At 35.8% G+C, this 17,406-nt stretch overlaps 1 long non-coding RNA gene across 1 annotated transcript in view; it reads left to right on the forward strand.

Annotated features, from left to right (window-relative positions):
• The window catches only part of LOC118162954, a 31,820-nt gene extending 14,796 nt beyond the window's left edge, over positions 1-17,024 (forward strand). Inside the window, exons 3-4 of the long non-coding RNA XR_004748732.1 lie at positions 7,482-7,685; positions 14,864-17,024. This is a non-coding gene — a long non-coding RNA (uncharacterized LOC118162954). The remainder of the gene's footprint in view (positions 1-7,481; positions 7,686-14,863) is intronic.
• The last annotated feature ends 382 nt before the right edge of the window (positions 17,025-17,406 follow it).

Here is a 17,406-nt window from a genome sequence, read left to right on the forward strand (position 1 = left end):
AAAGAAAGAAAGAAAGAAAGAAAGAAAGAAAGAAAGAAAGAAAGAAAGAAAGAAAGAAAGAAGAAAGATGAAAGATGAAAGAAGAAAGTAAAAAATTATGTCATAAATGACAGCTACTACAGTCTGCAGGAAGCCCTTCTCTTGTAAAAGCAGAGAAAAAGTGGTGAGAGATCAACATCAGGCTCAATAACATTTGAAAATAATCTGTTTTTCTGAGGAAGTTTCTTACTTCCCTTCCGAAATTGTCATTTTCTTTTAAAGAAGAAAAAAAAAAAAGAAAGAAAAAGAAAAAAAGAAAAAAACACACTTTAAACACTTTGCAGCTTCACATCAGCTAAAAGCTTTGCATTATACTTCACTTGTACTGGGTTGTACTGCAGCACTCCAAGCAAAGCACAGCATACAGATCGCAACACATTGTAAAGCTGTTTCACAACAGCAGTAAGTCAACTTTGCATAAATATTTTTGAAAGACAGTGAAGAGAGAAGAGGAAATTCTGCATCTTTAATGCAAAGTCTCTAATGCTAAGATATATCAAAATGCTCCGTATACTCCTGGAACCCTTCTATTAAAATGTCTCTTACTCTAGGGACACATTGTATAAGGCAGTTATGCACCATTTAAATGTGAAAAATGCACACTTTACTTGGAAAAGGATGTGTGATGTGAAGTGTTTTTAAGAATAATTGAATGATTTTGTGATTCATTAAATGCATTTTCCTCAGCAAGCAAGTAATGGCTTTTCCACTAAGCACCCAAAGGGTGAAAAGTCAAACAGTTAGGAGTAAAACAGTAAAACATCCTTAGGAAAAGGATCGTTTACGGAGCTTTTTGTTTTATTCCTTATCTCTTTTTTCTGTTTCAAGATGAACATAACAATGAGGAAGGAAGAACGAAAGAAAGAAAGAAAAAAAAAAATTTGAATAACTCCATGTAGGAAATTAAAGAAATTTGAATGCTGGGGACAAAAGAATATGTGGCAGTTGTCTGTGGTTGCTTTAAGAGGAAATATAGAAAAATTGTGGCACCTAAGCTTTATTGAATATGGCTTCATGTGCATATGCCTGCTGAGACCATGGGATCAGTTCTTTTATGGGAGGAAAAAGAAAGAGCTGTTTTCATATACCCAATATTTCTTTAAGCTAAAGTGTAAATCTTCAGTTTCTTTCCCTTTCTTCTTCTTTTTTTTTTCTCTTTTTTATTTTCTTCTCCTTTTTTTTTTTTTTTTTTTTTTTTTTTTTTTTTTTGGCGGGGGTTGGAGGGTCACTGGGACTAGGGAAACAATACACACCTTGACTCCTGCAAAAAAGATCTTTGGCAAAATCACTAGACGCCTGCTTAAGTAATACCCAAAAGGTAAGTCTATGCATTCCACTGGCCAGAAATAATTCACAGCATGATGAATCCACAAGAAAGTCAATAGGATATTATAACGCTCTTAGGGGAGCTGTAGCCATAAGAGCAATGTGAGGCAATGCCTTACCATGAGCTATCGCTTTATATATGTGCTGTATACATGAGCATGAATTATATTACAACATTTGACACACTGTGGCTTTTGATCTACTGTGACTTATGACCTCTCTCCTATTGTGACCTTTATGCCAAAACCTGTAGAGAATAGTTCAAACAATAGAACATACAAGATAGATGACACCTAGATAGGATAAAAATGTATAAACAATATAAACACTCATGCTCAGGGCAATAGCTAGCCAAAAACTGCCAGATATTAGGAAGATACTTCCCCTGGGATATGATATTATGAATTTTCTTGCACCTTCCTCTGAGGCATCTGGAACCAGGATACTACTCTAGATGGACCACTAGCCTGATTAGATATGGCAGTTCTAATATTTCTGTGAACATATGCTAGTGTGGAAAAATATAGCTTATACAGTTAAGGGAATGTTCTGCATAAGACAGAAAGGACTCCAACCAGTGATAAAATCTTTGTGAGCTTTCAGCTGAAAAGCCAGTTGAACTTTGTATAGATTCTGTTTCCACCCAGATCAACAGTGATTTCCAGTAGATTTGAAGGCAATCTTTTACAGCTCATCTTTATCTGCCTCTGTTGCTGCTCTATTTTTCAACAGATCCTGTTTGTTTAACCTGTTCCAGCAGCTTCCAGCTGAAATATTGGAATCTGAAGACTGGCTTCCTAATCATCAGCTACCTGGCTCCACAGAACAGTCCAGGGAATTCAAATGCAATTTGAATTGTTCTCAAAAAAAAAAAAAAAAAAAAAAAAGAAAGAAAAAAAGCTGGAGAGCAAGAGGTACTGTTGGCATGCTGCAGAACGGCAGGAAGATGAAGAATCAACTGACAGTCTATATAGCAAAAGACTGCAGTCTTTGGCTAAAATGTGGAATTATATTGCATCTTGGAAAAAAAGTATGGACACAAAAAAGCAGCCATGGAATGATGGTATCCATAACACCTCAGCTGGAAAAGTTTTCAGCATTTTTCAGCAGATGGGTATAGATACCTTAGTAAAACTTTGCTCATAAAATATATTTTAAGATTATTGTCACAGCCTTAATACCTGAAAATTACCATCTTTTTACTAAACTGAAAAGGTATGGTTCACCTGCACCAAGTATAATGCATATCTATTTAGCTGATTTAAAAACAAACAGAAAATGGTTTCTTGGATAGACTTTGAGTTTTGCTAAAACTGAATTTATTTCAGTATATTCCTCATTGATTAGTTAAAATGAAAGCTACTGAAACTGCAGCAATGTATTGTATAACAGGATTTTTATTTGTTTAAAATAAATCTCTAAAAAAACAAGGAAATTTATGCTGATCTATACCGTTAGGTTCTATCATCCTGGTTAGTCCAGTTCTCAGTCCAGTTAGGTTCTATCATCCTGGTTAGTCCAGCTCTCAGTCCTGTGGGAACTCTGTTCTACACTTCTATCTACACTTCCAGGAAACTAATCCATAAATATGTGGATTGTCTTTATGTCCTGTAACCGAACTAAGGGGTTGAACTGAACAATTATCTAAATATGTAAGAAAGCACATGGATTGTAAAATAATAGTCTGTCAGCAGTATGTGTCAATCTATTTAGCATGAATTGAGACAGAGAGACATTACAGAGAGAAAGCTGACACCAGTGGAGTTTCAATTCCCTCTATGACACTGAGCATGAACCTTGCCTCCAGACCTTTTGTCTTCACACTTTTTTGACATTGTTCCTTTCCCTGTGTTTCTTCTGTCTCTCTGCTTTTCAAACTGTTCCTCAGACACCTGGGCTTTTTTGAGAGAGATTTCCTACACAGTGCTTTGGAACTATGCATTTTTGATCTTAGAGATGGATGAACTGAGATATCATATTTAGTTTAAAGAAAAAAAAAAAAAAAAAAGGCAAAACTCAGTATATACATATAGTAGAATGAAATGATATAATTAGTTTCCTGAATAATAGTTAAAATGTGCAAATAACAGGGAGTTTTTTTTTTTTTTTTTTTTTTTTTCATGTTAAACTAGGAGGAAAAAAAAAAATAAATAAAGGAGAAAAGAAACCTGAAAAATGTGTTGGATTCTAGTCAATAGAAAAAAATAGTCATAAAATAAGAAGAAACAAGGTGTATGATTCACAAAACTGAAGGAGGATTCGTACTCTTATTTTTACTCAGAATCTGGGCTGACATTCATGCCTAGGAAGAAGGATTCAAAAAGTCAGCAGCTAAACTCACAGAATCAATGAGTGAGACCCGAGATAACATTTTGGATGTTATTGGCTGTAGTTCCTGAGCCAACAACTGCTAGAGCCTGAGGGTTTGGGAAAATTCCAAATATGTACTTGCTTTTTCATTTGTTTGTTTTCCTTCACTCTTCCATTAACAACTGTCTGCTATTGTCCATTTTCAGTGATATGTTACTGGCCTGTAGAATGTCTGACAGGAGCAAGTACCTTTGCTCCTAGGGCAGTGCATCAGGAGTTTTCTTACTCTCCCTGGCTGACTCTGCTGCACTTGGTACAGAACACAAAATGTGCAGGAAACTTAACTGAGGATGTAACACCAAGGTTGAAAGTGAGAGTAATAGAGTTAGGGTGGGTTTGTTTTTCCTCTTCTCTGTATAAGATTATGAATGGAAGGTTCCTGAGTTGACTTCTCATATGTGTCCAAAGTGTCCGTTCACTGGCATAAGAGGACAGTGTTATCTGCTGGCTATAATTGTCTTTATCATGGACGTAGACCAGGTTAGGCACATTTGGATCCAGAGAAGTGATTAGCTTAGGCATATTACAGGTGAACACTGATATATTACTTGCATGGCCACTTCAAATCCAGAAGCCGTATGCTGAATCCTCAGGGCAACTCAGAACCAAACAAGATGTCTCAGAGCCATACTTCTGTTATGGAGAGTGTTTTTTAACCATAGCAAAAAAAAATTGTTTACTGAGTGTAGCTCACATCCAGTATAGCTGACACTGAAGTGGAGATGACAGTATTGTAAGACCGAAGGCCTCTAAAGGCTTACCTTCTATGTACCCTTACAGTGCACAGAGTAAATAATAGATGGGCTGGTGATGCACCCCAATGCCGTGAGCCCCGCTGCAATGCAGTGAGCCGAGGACAGCGTTTGCATGGAGCTGCTCTGCTGGAGGCATCCCATTCACAAGCTTTATTACTCTATCTGTGAACTGGTCAAGCTGGGCTTGAGCTATCTTCACAGCTATCCACTTGATCTTGGCTGTAACATGATTCCCAATGCCTAATTGTGCAGGTTTGTAAATAATTATGAATATTCCACCTATTTTAATTCCAGATTATAGGAAGTTGTTGATTTAGACTTCTCATTTTTCCAGTCTTTTACATCTGATTGCTGATAATCCAAAAATATTACAATGCCTCCAAATCAATTTTACTTATGGAAGAGAGGGAAAAAATAATTTCCATATAGCTATTTATAAGAACAGTAGAGAAATAATTTTATTTTTATTTTTTAATAGCAGTTTTAATTGATAGATCAGCATAGGTGATCCTAAACTTGGATGTGGGCAAAGATCAGAGTGCCATCAGCACTGCATTTTATGCTACATAAATGCTCACAAAATGGAGGAAGTGGAAGTGATGAATGAAGTGAGAAGCCTTTGCTATGACTTTTAGGTTTTAAAGGCAAAAAAAAAAATGAGAATGGATCCTTGGAAAGGAGAATGGCACATCTAAAGGATGCATTTATCATCCTGAACATCAGTGACATTTCTGTAGGCAGCTGAAGACTAAATATGTTGTTTTTTTTTTCATCTTGTGATAGTAGAAGAAAGAAGGGGTCTTATGCTCTCACTTTCAAAAAGGATACCCATAGTAAAGTGGGCATAATTTTGTACACAAACTACTAGTGGAGTTGTAGTTAGCATACTTAGCTTCATAACTTTTTCCTGTGTGGATATTTTGGAAGGAAAAATAATTTTTTGTTTTTGTGTGCATTTTTTATGATTTTCATTTAAGATGCCTGTGATGTGTTAGAAAGCATCATGTGCAGGGAGGAACTGCCCTTCCTGTAAATTCAACAAAATGGTATTTGCTGAAAGCAACCTCTGAATGATTTACCTTTCTCACAAATAGGGGTGAAGAGTAGGAGAGGGGTGGGAAAACAACAGATTTTTTAAATTATATTAACACTCACTACCTGCAAAAGCATTTGTAAAGAGTTACCTAAATCTCTTGTGGGCATTTCAGCATGAATCCAATACAGAAATACACCAGAAAGGAATGACTAGTTGATTGGGCTACAGGCCAATCTCAGCTACAACTGTATGGTATCATGAAACACCTTGGCCCCTTCCATGAGAAGAAATAATCAAGCCTTCATGATATTGTATTCCAGAGGAATGCATTTTTTTTCCAGATAATTCTCATTTTCTGAATCACTGTTAATTTTCTTTAAGCCTATGTACAGTTCAGATCCATGTTACAGAGGGAAAGAACTTAAGAAAGAACTGAGATGGTCAGAAAGCTATAGGAAAAAAAAATGTTAGAAGAAATTACCTCCCCTAAAAGACACCAGGAGTCACTTGGGTGTTTAAAAAATATGACAGGTTAGATTCAACCAGGAAGCTCAGGGAGCCAATCAACACTCTCCCCTTGGTATCCTTCCTGGTTTGGAGCCAGAAGATCCCTGGACAAGCCCTGCCAGCAGCTTGCACCACTGCTCCACTCAAGCAGTCTCTGTCCTCCTCAAGACTCTTTCCAACTGGGAATGAATATAGTGTTTTGTTACTAAAATTATTGCTTTAAGACTCACCACCATTGACAAGTCAGGAAAATTCCCTCCCTATGACTTATTCAAACCACACAAGTCTATCAGGAAAAAAAAAAAAAAAAAAAAAAAAAAAAAACCTATGTGGTTATATAAAGTTGTTCCAACTATTATTTTAATTAAGTAATTAAGAATGGGCACAGTATTATCTCCTGTATGTTGTTAGAATACAGAGTAGTAGCCCAATGCTTGCAAAGATTTACATTTGTGTTAGAATAATATTCATGAATTGGGAATTAAAAATCTCACTCAAACGTGCCTTCACACAGTGGGCCAAATAAAGCAAGGTTGTTCAACAAGGGACTTCTGTGTTAGAGACCTTGAAAATAATGACTTAACAGTATGCTAACTTGTTGAAAAGAATCTCATCAGAGGTCTATCCAGTTATTACATGTTACGGATTTACTTTGGACTGAGCCAATGGACGGAGGTATGCCATCACGATGAAGGAATACAACTTGAAAGATATATATGTCTGTTTTAAGTAGGAATGTTCATTCATTAGCTCACTGCTTCATTCACTAAGCTTTGCACAAGCTGCTACACGAATGATTCAATTCAGATGCCTTTAACACAGCACACAGCAGTAAGTAAAGAGCAAGGTACTTGCCATCATGACTCTCCTGGTGAGACAGAGAAGCAATTTCTTCATGGCTACATTGTGAGGCAGTGGCCTAAAATGGAAGAATACAGGCCATACTGGGCAAAGTATTATTTAATCAAAAATGACCTACACATCAATGTGCTGACAATCCTCCCTCACATATCTTAAATGTTATGAATTTATTTTGGGCGAGCAGGGGATAGAGATGAGTCATTTCAAGGTCCAGACTGAACAAAACTGTCCAAAACAGCAGCTCCAGGGGCCACTGAAATAATATACAAGCTTTCATGGTGCAAACTGTGCTAAAGTGGGTCATGCAGTTTATTTCCAGATGTTCCCACCCTCAGAGTGTTTTCTAACTGATACAGACTAAATCCTTAAAGACTTTCTGTATGAGGCCAAATCTGTTCAGAAATGGTCAAAAACTGTGCTAGGATGTAAAATAATGTACAAGGATGTAAAATCTGAACAAACAAAAAGAATCACATTTAGAACTGAATTTTCATTGTTAATAAAATAGTTTGAAATAGTTTGTCAAATCTTGCAGAAGGTTCTTAAGCTTTTTTTTTTTTTTTTTTTTTTTTTTTTTTCCTGGAAAGTTTCCAAGCTCAAGAAATATTCTAAATAGAGGAGAAAGCTTAACATATGCCAAACATTGGCAGAAGAAACTACGAGGAAGCAGAGAAAAGACCAAATGATGTAAATGATAAAAGCTTTCTGGAAAAGAATGTTGAAGTGGCTGCCTACTTGAAGAAATATTCAATTTTAACACTATCCTTTTTTTCTGAAGTCATAAAATGTCTGTAAGTAAGACTTTTAAGAAGTCGTTTTGGTAACCAGTCCTAGAAGGTGTTTTAATATGAGGGTTTGGAATATAAATTAGGGCAAATTCCCAAAAGGAAGCAGTGCCATATTTTTAAAATATTTTCTTTATGACTAAAAAGACATCTGCCTGTTACAGTAAAAAAAAAAAAAAAAAAAAAAAAAAAGACATTAGATAACATTATATGTGGCTGTGAGCCAATGGAATTGCATTTTAGCTCATACCTATACAAAATACAATTCACATTTGAATCTGTGGGCCTTCCCAAAGATTGCTATATAGCAGTAGAGGACTAATGTTTTGTAAATGCGTGCATGTGCCATTGCAGCTCTATAGCAATTTTTTCATCACAGACCTTAATGCTTTCACTTGGGAAAAACAAACAAACAAACAAACAAGCCCCAAACTCTCAATGCTTTAGTCTCTTTTGCCCTTGCAAAATATTGTAGCCACTAATACTTGCAAACTCCCATTGAACAATGAAGTAGAATGAAGTGCCAAAGGAGGTCCTGATTTAAGAAGGACAGAAGATCATAAACACACGTGTGATATATTTGTATACTTTTTTTTTTTTCAGTCAGACCCATCTGCACTCCAGCTCTTTTTAGAATAGCTAAAGAAAAACTCTGCACCTCCTTGGCACATACAACCACTGTACATCAGATGAAGTATTTTTTGCAGTCATCACTGTGCTTGATTTTCATGCTTTAAACTTGATTCAGACTCACCAGTCAAAGTTTCAAAGCAAACTAGACACAACTATACCGAGTAAAAATGACTTGAATTGGACAAAATAAGGAAGTCAGAGGCAGACTTGGTAGCAGAAACATGATATTTTGTAGGCTATGCATTAAAAACAGTCCTCCTTTCTTCTGTCATTTAACATCATTTTCCTTTCCACTGTATTTTTATTGTGATGGTGACATTTGGAGTACATATTTGCTGTCTTTTTTACTCCAGTGTACCTTGGTTACTTTTTCCTTAGTGATATTATAGCCCAAATATATCTTTTCATCCTTCTGTATAAATTAGAGAACAGGACCCAATGATTTCTGTATCATCCATATCTGTTCTTCACTGGGTGTCTTTCTGAAAAACATGTTGCATCTCAATTTAAGAATTGCAGCTGATGGAAAATCCAGCACATTGGTATGTCAGAATTTATTCCAAACATTAATTACTATCACTTGATATTTGTGCTCTGTTTCCAGCTCAAAATTGTCAAACTTAAATTTCTGGTAGTTCCATCTTTATTATTAATTAGCTAGTGATCAAGTAACAAAAATAATTGATAATTAGCAATTAATTTAAAATATTAAACTAAAGGGAACTTTAGTCAAGAACATCTTGACTAAAGGTCAAGACCTCTTGACTAAAGGTCAAGAACATCTTCCCATTAAAGTTCTTACAGACAGTGATAAAGTCTATAAAGTCTTCTTCCAAGCTTGAGTAAATGAATTGAATTTCTTAGGTAGCTTAGTATAAGGCACATTTCACAGGCCTCACTTTTTTCTTGAAGCTTTCTTCTGCTACCATTCCAGTTTGTCAATGTCCTTCTCAAAGTATAACCGCCAGAAATGGACAGAGTATTCCAGGAATGCTCTCTCTAATGACATACACAGAGGGAGTATCACCCTTTCCATCCATATTCCCTTGCTCAGACATGAAAATACTGCATCTGACATTTTAATCATAGTATCATTCTGGTAGCTCTGTTTCAAATTATTAAGTCTTTTCTAGAGTACCTGCTCTAGAGGATTCAGTATTACATAAATTATTTGTCTTTTGGCCTCAGGTCTAACTATATGCAAATATATCTTGTTTTAATGAGTCCATCCTAATGAGCACTCCAGATTAGCTCATTCCCCTTTCATCACCATTAATTTTTTGTCAAATGATTATGTCACCCATAAGTTTTGCTATTAACATTTTCACATTTTCCAGACTTGGGTGAAGATACTGCATAGTATTGGACAAAGAATAAATCCTTACAGGGATACACTAGAAATATTTCCTTGCTTGAGAATTCCACACCTATACTTATTTCTTTAGTGTCTGCATTTTAGCCAGTCTTTTAACCTTTTGAATACAATTTTAATTGCATTTTCAAGACTTTTGCCATTTTTCTAGCACTCTGCAAATTAAAAAAAAAAAAAAAAAAAAAAAAAAAAGTACACTGAAATACACTACCATAGGTTGCATCAATGCTATTATCTGATCATTCCAATCTAAACTAAAGCCAATAATATTTGTTCAGTATTGCTTCTAGCTACTGATGAGTTACAAAATACTTACCACTGGCTTCAAGATAGAAATAGATCTTCTTGTCTTATTCTAGAAAAACAGATGTGTAGGAGTACAAATGCCTTTTACACATGATGATCCATGTTTTTACTATCCTTGCTGAATACTGGATTTACACCATTACTGGGATATCACTTTTTCCTTATATACTTAACGTATTGTTTCTTATTTTCCTCAATCCTCTACAGAGTTTTTCAAAGATACTTTCAGCTTCCTGTATCAATTGTCCATATTTCCCTAGAGTCCATTTTAAACTCACTGCTATTACTCTTGTTTTTACATTTGTGATTTTCTACCACTGCCTTCATTTTTCTTCTCAATCAATAGCATATTTTTAGGCTGGAGATATCTTTTAAGTACTGCAAAGTAGAGTGTCTTTTGACACTGAATTTATCAAATCTGATTTGTATTTCATATTTTCCTGTTTAAATGTTTCCTGCCACATAGTTTTGCTCACAGTTTTTCTCAATCCTGGGAGACCATTTTCATAAAAGGTCCAATATATACATTGCTAGTCAAGTGTTGCCAAGGCAGATATTGGCAAACTACATAGATATTTCTGATGGGAAAAAAATAACAATTTCCCTCTTCCTTTCTCCAAAACACACTTCAAAATAAGGAAAACTATTGAAATACCCTGCATTTGTCTTTTAATTTGTTTGGTTTCATTTTACTCACCAAATTATATTAGTAATATTTTGTTTTCTAAGCATTTAGCAGTTTAATTCATCATCTTTAACTGGTATATCATAAAGATAGATAGATAGATACTAACTGAGAAGTTAATCCTCAGTGCAAAATCATTTAGCTTGCTCTGACTGATCTCCACCGTGATCTGGAAAAGGTCACTCACTCTTTGTGCCTCAATTTCCCAACAGCTAAATGGAAATAGCTGTTTTTTGATGTGGAGAGATATTACGAGTTTATGCCCAAAATTATGAGATTACCAGGAAAATATGCTGAGAAAAGTATCTCTGTTTTTTTTTTTGTTTGTTTGTTTGTTTGTTTGTTTGTTTGTTTGTTTTAAATAATTACCAAATTGATCTGTATCCATCACAAGACTAAGTGCAGAAACAGCCTAAAACTGGCTCTACTGGTCATTTCATTACTTGCATTTTGGAAAGTACAATTTGGAAAGGGGAACATAGAAATGTTTCTATTCAGCCTTTGAAGTTCTAAGATTCTTAATTTCAAAATTAATATTTCATACACATGTATAAAGCCAATAGTAAAAAAAAAAAAATACTTTCTTTTCTTTTCCTTATGTACAAAGAGTTGAAAACATGAAAAACTGTATTAATATATTCTACTGACTTTTTAAAGATTATATTAGTAACACTGTAATTCACTTATGAATCTGTGTACTCTTTGACTTTTCAGAGTGTCAAAAAATCAAGCTTAGACCTTATTGACTGGATGTTAAATTTGAGTTGTGTTAAAAGTTTGTAGAGCTAGATATGTGATGAACTTACTTAATAGGCTGGAGACCATTATTCCTTCCAAAATCAACAGTAAACTGGCATTAAACTGGCATTAGTTTCTCTCTTTTTTTTTTTCTTTTTTTTTTTTTCAATTAATGGTCCAGAAATAATTCATGTGCTTTGGAAAAAAAAAAAAAGACATAATCACCTGGGGGCAAAACTACACTGTCTCTTGGAAATTCACCAGTGGAATAGGTGAGAAAATAAGAAAATAGAGATATAATCTTTACAGAATCACAGAAAAGTGTTGAATGTGAATGGTGAAATACTGTCTGACATCAGTCTTCAGATTCTCAATTTACGTTAGCAGACCTGGCATGCAAATTTATCTTTACACATTTAATTAAAGTGTACATGAGACAAGCATTAACTGTTTTACCCAGGCCACCAAAGATGCTTATGGTTCCAAAGCTTTAAAAGTAACTTACTCAGATTTAGCTCTTATGTCAACATCTCTCTGTCTCTGTCTCTGTCTCTCTCTCTCTCTCTCTCTCTTTTCTTTAGAAATTGAGAACATATATCTGACACACAATCATTTCAGTTTTGACAGGACCAATTTTGACTTAGATGAGGGTCTGCAACATCTACATCTAAAGTACAGAAGGTTCAAACTCCAAATCCAGGCATCTTAAACCTTAACATTTGATCCAGACTTTGAATGCTGAAGCGCTGGCATTTCAGTTCTGGCCTGAGGTTCCATGCAATAAAAAATTGGGAACTTCAGAGTTCACAGGTGTTTTTGCATGTGTGTACACCTAACCAATTTTCACAGTGTTAAAATGAGCTTATATAATCATGAACTTGGTTAAAAATATCTACATCTATGAGTTTGCCTGTTTGGCTGAAAATACCCTATTAATTTTAGTTCACTAAAACATAACCCAGCTGTAACTTGACCCATTTTGAGTAGCTATACTTAAACCGGTGTTATGTTTTCAGTACTAAAGACTGATAACTTGATAGCTCCCCAGGGTTTGTTGGTTACAGTTTAAGTACAGAGCTGACATTACATGCTATTTTTCTGAAAATCCCAGAAGTAATACTACAGAAGAGATACTGATATACTGAGATATATTCAATGATTAAGCGGAGTGTGGATATCTTCAAACACACAGCATCATTCACTATCCAACAATCTCATTCATTTTTAGGTTCCTTTAATCCTATGAAAATAGAACTGTAAAACCTAACAAAAGCAGCAGTTTGGGAGTGTTCTTTGGGCCAAGACAAAACCAGCCTGGATTCTGTCATCGTTACTGACGGTGAACAGTAAGTTACTCTGTAAATAGTTCTCATTATTTCAATATGAATAAAGGTCATATAATTTGGTACTTTGGGATTACATAATAATTTTTCATCTGCATTTCTCAACATGTTTAGCATGCATAACTCATTCACTCCTGCTTCTCAGTTGGGAAGGTGATGTAAAATTAGATCAAATGAGATATCCTATATTGTTCAACAAGACAAAGGGAACCAAGAACCTCATTTCTTTTTCTGAACAGATTTCAATAGAACAAGGTAACATTCTATTAACTTTTTTTTCTCCTTTGCCATTTCCCAAGAGCTACATTTCAAAGAAAATAGAGGCCCACTGTGTCTGTTTTTATTACTGTCATTTCTTAGCCTATCAATGGATGCAAGAAATGAAGCTGCCTGATAATGACACTTAGTCCAAATGCAGAAAAAAAAAAAAAAAAAAAAAAAAAGTATCAAATCTGTGAATCTGAATGATTTAAGGCTTTCATTCAGATTAATGAAGGGGTTTATTCTATTTCCCAGAATTTATGTGTTTGTTTTCTCATAATAAAGGAAGTTTCTAGCTTCTGGTTGTGAAGATAGCCTTGACAATGTAAACCAACATACTTTCATCTTGTTGAGTCCTCATCCTTACCAGCTAAAACAATAGCATCAAGCAAAGTTAACTTCCCCCATTCATCTTACTGGAGTGTCAGCCTTAAAGCATAAACATGCATATTTAAGTACCAACATTGTTAACCAATTCACTGCTTATAATCAAATGAGAAATAACTAGTCAGCACAATTAGATAGTAGTTGGATGTTTGCAATGATCTTGCTATGCCATCACTTGGAAATGTTGAAGACGTTAACATATTCAACATGAATATATTGAAAAGTTAATATAAACAGCTTCCTCTGCCATGACAAGGATGTCACTGCACATACATGTTTAAGCACCTTGAGAGAAGTATTCAAAATTGGCCTGAAACTACCATGGGTATTCATTTATCCTTTAGTGATTGAAACAGCCAAGCAGAAATTATAAAAAACACACAAACACCATCCTCACAGTATTTCAAGGATGACAGAGGAGACAATGGGACCACAAGAAATCAGAACTCTCTTCTAAAATATTCCAGACAAAAAATAAATGATGCCCAGTTATTATATATCAGATTTTCTCTTGAGAAAGCAAAGCACTTATTGCTTTATTAATGTGACCATTTTACAGCTGAATAAACTGAGACATTAGGCTGAAAAGATAACTCAGCAAGAGAGCAACAGCACAGACAGGGAAGGATGCAAACTCCCAAGACAGCTCATACTTTATTAAATCACTCTACCTCTGCTCAGGAGTAGTATTGAGTACTCATTGCAAACTCTGTTGTCATCTACTAGGAAAGAGGCTAAACTACTCTCTGGCCCCCTTACCTTGAATCTTTGAATTATAACATGAAACCAGAGCCACAGCATCAAAAACAAAGGCCAGATCCCACCTTGCTACCAGAATGCAGGCATTGCTGCTATCCATGCTGCCAGCATGCCAGAGAACAAGGCTGGAGGAGGAAACCTCCTACAAATACACTTCATAAAGTCTCTGAACAATGGAAATGAACCTATACAGGAACCAAAAGTGTAACCCCAATTCCTCTCTCTGTATTGCTCATTGTATGTAGGTTTTGACCAAGAACAAATTATTCTAATTAATACACACTGCATGTACCTGATTCCTGGAAGTCAGTTTGTGCTTCCCACTAGGAATTTTCCCTTTCTTCTCTCACCTGCACTCAGTATTTCTGGAGTATTTTTCAGAAATAAAAAGTATTTTTAACATAGTTCTGAGAAAACACCTATACTATTTTTTTAGTGAGCAATACTTGATATACATTCATTCAACAGTCATCATGATAGCGTTTAGTTAAAGTCCATCTGCCTTTACTTGATGTGAAGCTTTAAAAACAGATTTCAAAAACTGTATGTACTTTCCATGTAATTATTCAACTATTGCACAAGGAATTTTGCTATCTTGTTTTTATTTAGAAGATGCTTTTCACTTTCAACACAGTTAACAAAAATTCAGCTAAGTATTACAAAAATTGCATGATTATTTTGTTACTGCATTTCTATTTAGGTATGCAGAGCAGCTTGCAGAAGCCACAGTTTGCACAAAGAACACAAATGAAGGCAGGAGAAGAAGATACCAGGCTGGCAGTGATCCCAAGCTCCTCACACGCTGATGTTCAGGACAGCACATGTGGGTGCCACATGAGCAGGTGAAACTGTGATCCTACATGTGTGGAAGGGAGGATAGTAATTAAACAATCAGATGTGCTAAGTGTATCATGCTGGGACATCGCTACATTTCAGACAGGTTGTGAGGTTTGAAACCTAAGGTGATAACTCAGGAAGCAGCCAAGTTAAAGCTGTAATCGTAAGTTTTTCCTCACAGTCTCTGGAGTGCCACAGCACCAGTCCTGTCCTGATACACTCCCCAGTGGCGTTTCAGTGGCGTTTCAGCCTAAGGAAACCATTAGTCATCCTTCAGCCATTAAGACAGTAAGATTTTTGTTCTGGATACTCTCCTGAATGGCTTTACAAACTGTGGCCCTTCCCAGAGACATTCCCTGCCACCGCCCATTCCTGAGGTTGGTGACTTGCCCCTTGCAACAAGGTGAGCCTAGAAGGCCAGGGCCTGGGCCTGGAGGGCTTGGCACTCTGCCCTCTGCTGGCTGCCTGCCAGGCCAGCCCTGCAGTACCGCAACTCCCAACGGCATTGGATGTAGGGGATAACGGCAATGGAAGGGCTCAAGGTGAGGAGTTATTTCCTTCTAATTTTAATTGTGGCTACTAAACTCCAAATATAATGAAAAGAGATGTAATGAATCACAAGTAGTTAAAATCTGCCTTTGCTTTACAAGCAGTTAGTTGAAAGATTTTGTTCCACTCCAGTATGGCCTTCTACATCCTGATTTGTCCTTCCATTTTAACTGATAATATTTACCTAGCAGGTTTTTAAAATGAAATACAATTACATTAAAAAAACAATCATTAGTAGTATTTCTTTTGAGGTAGAGGCTATACTATCAGGAGAACATGGGTTTAGACTTTGCACTGCAACTGAACTATTAACCTGAACTTCACGGACATGCTACACCAAATAGCCATACATTTGTTCAGCTGGTTCTGGCCTTTTTTAAAGCAAAACCCAGGGAAATTTCTCAAGAAGAGATACAGCAGAGGGTCACAGAGGGCACCTGCCCCTCCGCTCCCAGCCCTGACCTGAGGAGCACCATGGGGCCCCATTGTTTCTCCTGTCCAACACTACATGCTTGCAGGGTGTTTAGCACCACTGCCCTGATCTCTTGCATTGCTTCTGAGAACTGCAGTCTCACAAGCAATAAATGCCCATCAGTGAATATTTCACTCCACTGTCTCCTGCTGAATACAAAGCAGCTTGTAGCTTTGCCTCTCATGATAGAAACCCTGCGTAGCAGGAGCCCAAGATATTTCACAGACCACCTGCCTTTTCTTAACCATGTGTAGAATTGCCTACCAGGAATCTTGATGTGTTTTATATGTTCTTAATAAAGTTAACATTTCTATTAAATACTGCTCTCTTCTGGGATTCTCATCGAACCTTAAGCATAATAATCAAGAAAAAAAACTTTCTGTCACATTATTAAATGTTCAATTGCTACAATATAGAAGACTTTGGTAGCATAATGCCACACTGGCATCTTTCCAGTGTGGGAAATTTTTTCCACAGATTTTTTTTTTTTTTCAAGTCAATTTATTGCAAAACAGTTGCTTTCTGTAATATCACAGATTTATCCAGAGTTTACAATGCAATCATTGCTCCTTGCTATTGGAAATGATTTATTTAGCCAGTTTTGGCCTTCATTCCAAAAGGCTGACTGCCAAATCATTACACTGTATCTGGTGTTCTGTTGTCAGAAAATATGATCTAGCATTAAGATACTACTCAGAGACTCTAAAAGCCAGAGAAAATAATTGTGGTAAATCAAAACCTCATAAATACTTTATATAGTTGTTTTTAATGTCTGTCCTTATGTGTGACAAAAAAGTACCAGTTTACATGCAATGAGAATACATGCGTTTGGAGGCTTCATTTCCTATATCGTCTAAGTTTTTAAACAACATTAAAGTCTTTCCCATATAAGCGCAAAAGTCAGGCAGTTGTTGTCACATTATATTTTCTGGTACTACCACATTTTAATAAGCCAGAAGTCAGCAAACTGCTTTTCTAGACTTAACACTAAACAACATTTTTTATTTTTATTTTTTATTTTTTAAAGAAGTTACTGAGAGGCTAAGAACCATATATATGGCTCTGAAGCTGAGGCCACAGCAGTGAAATCACATACACACAGGCAATGTTCAATGCAGTTAAAGAAAAGCACATGCCAAAGACTTAGGAGCAGCTGGCCCCAAATTTTGGCCTCAACACATCATGTGAAATTGAACATATGCATGGACTAGGTTTGACTCCCTTCAGATGCCTCTGGAACACAATAATATCTCACTGGATAAGAAATTTGGTCTGTCTTCTGAACTACCTATGCCAATAATTTATTATTTCTTCACCAAAAAAAAAAAAAAAAATCCTGAAAAAAAAAAATCCTGTATAGTACATTAGTGTGACATATAACAGTG

This window comes from Oxyura jamaicensis, chromosome 2, assembly GCF_011077185.1.
Source record: "Oxyura jamaicensis isolate SHBP4307 breed ruddy duck chromosome 2, BPBGC_Ojam_1.0, whole genome shotgun sequence".
NCBI lineage: Eukaryota > Metazoa > Chordata > Aves > Anseriformes > Anatidae > Oxyura > Oxyura jamaicensis.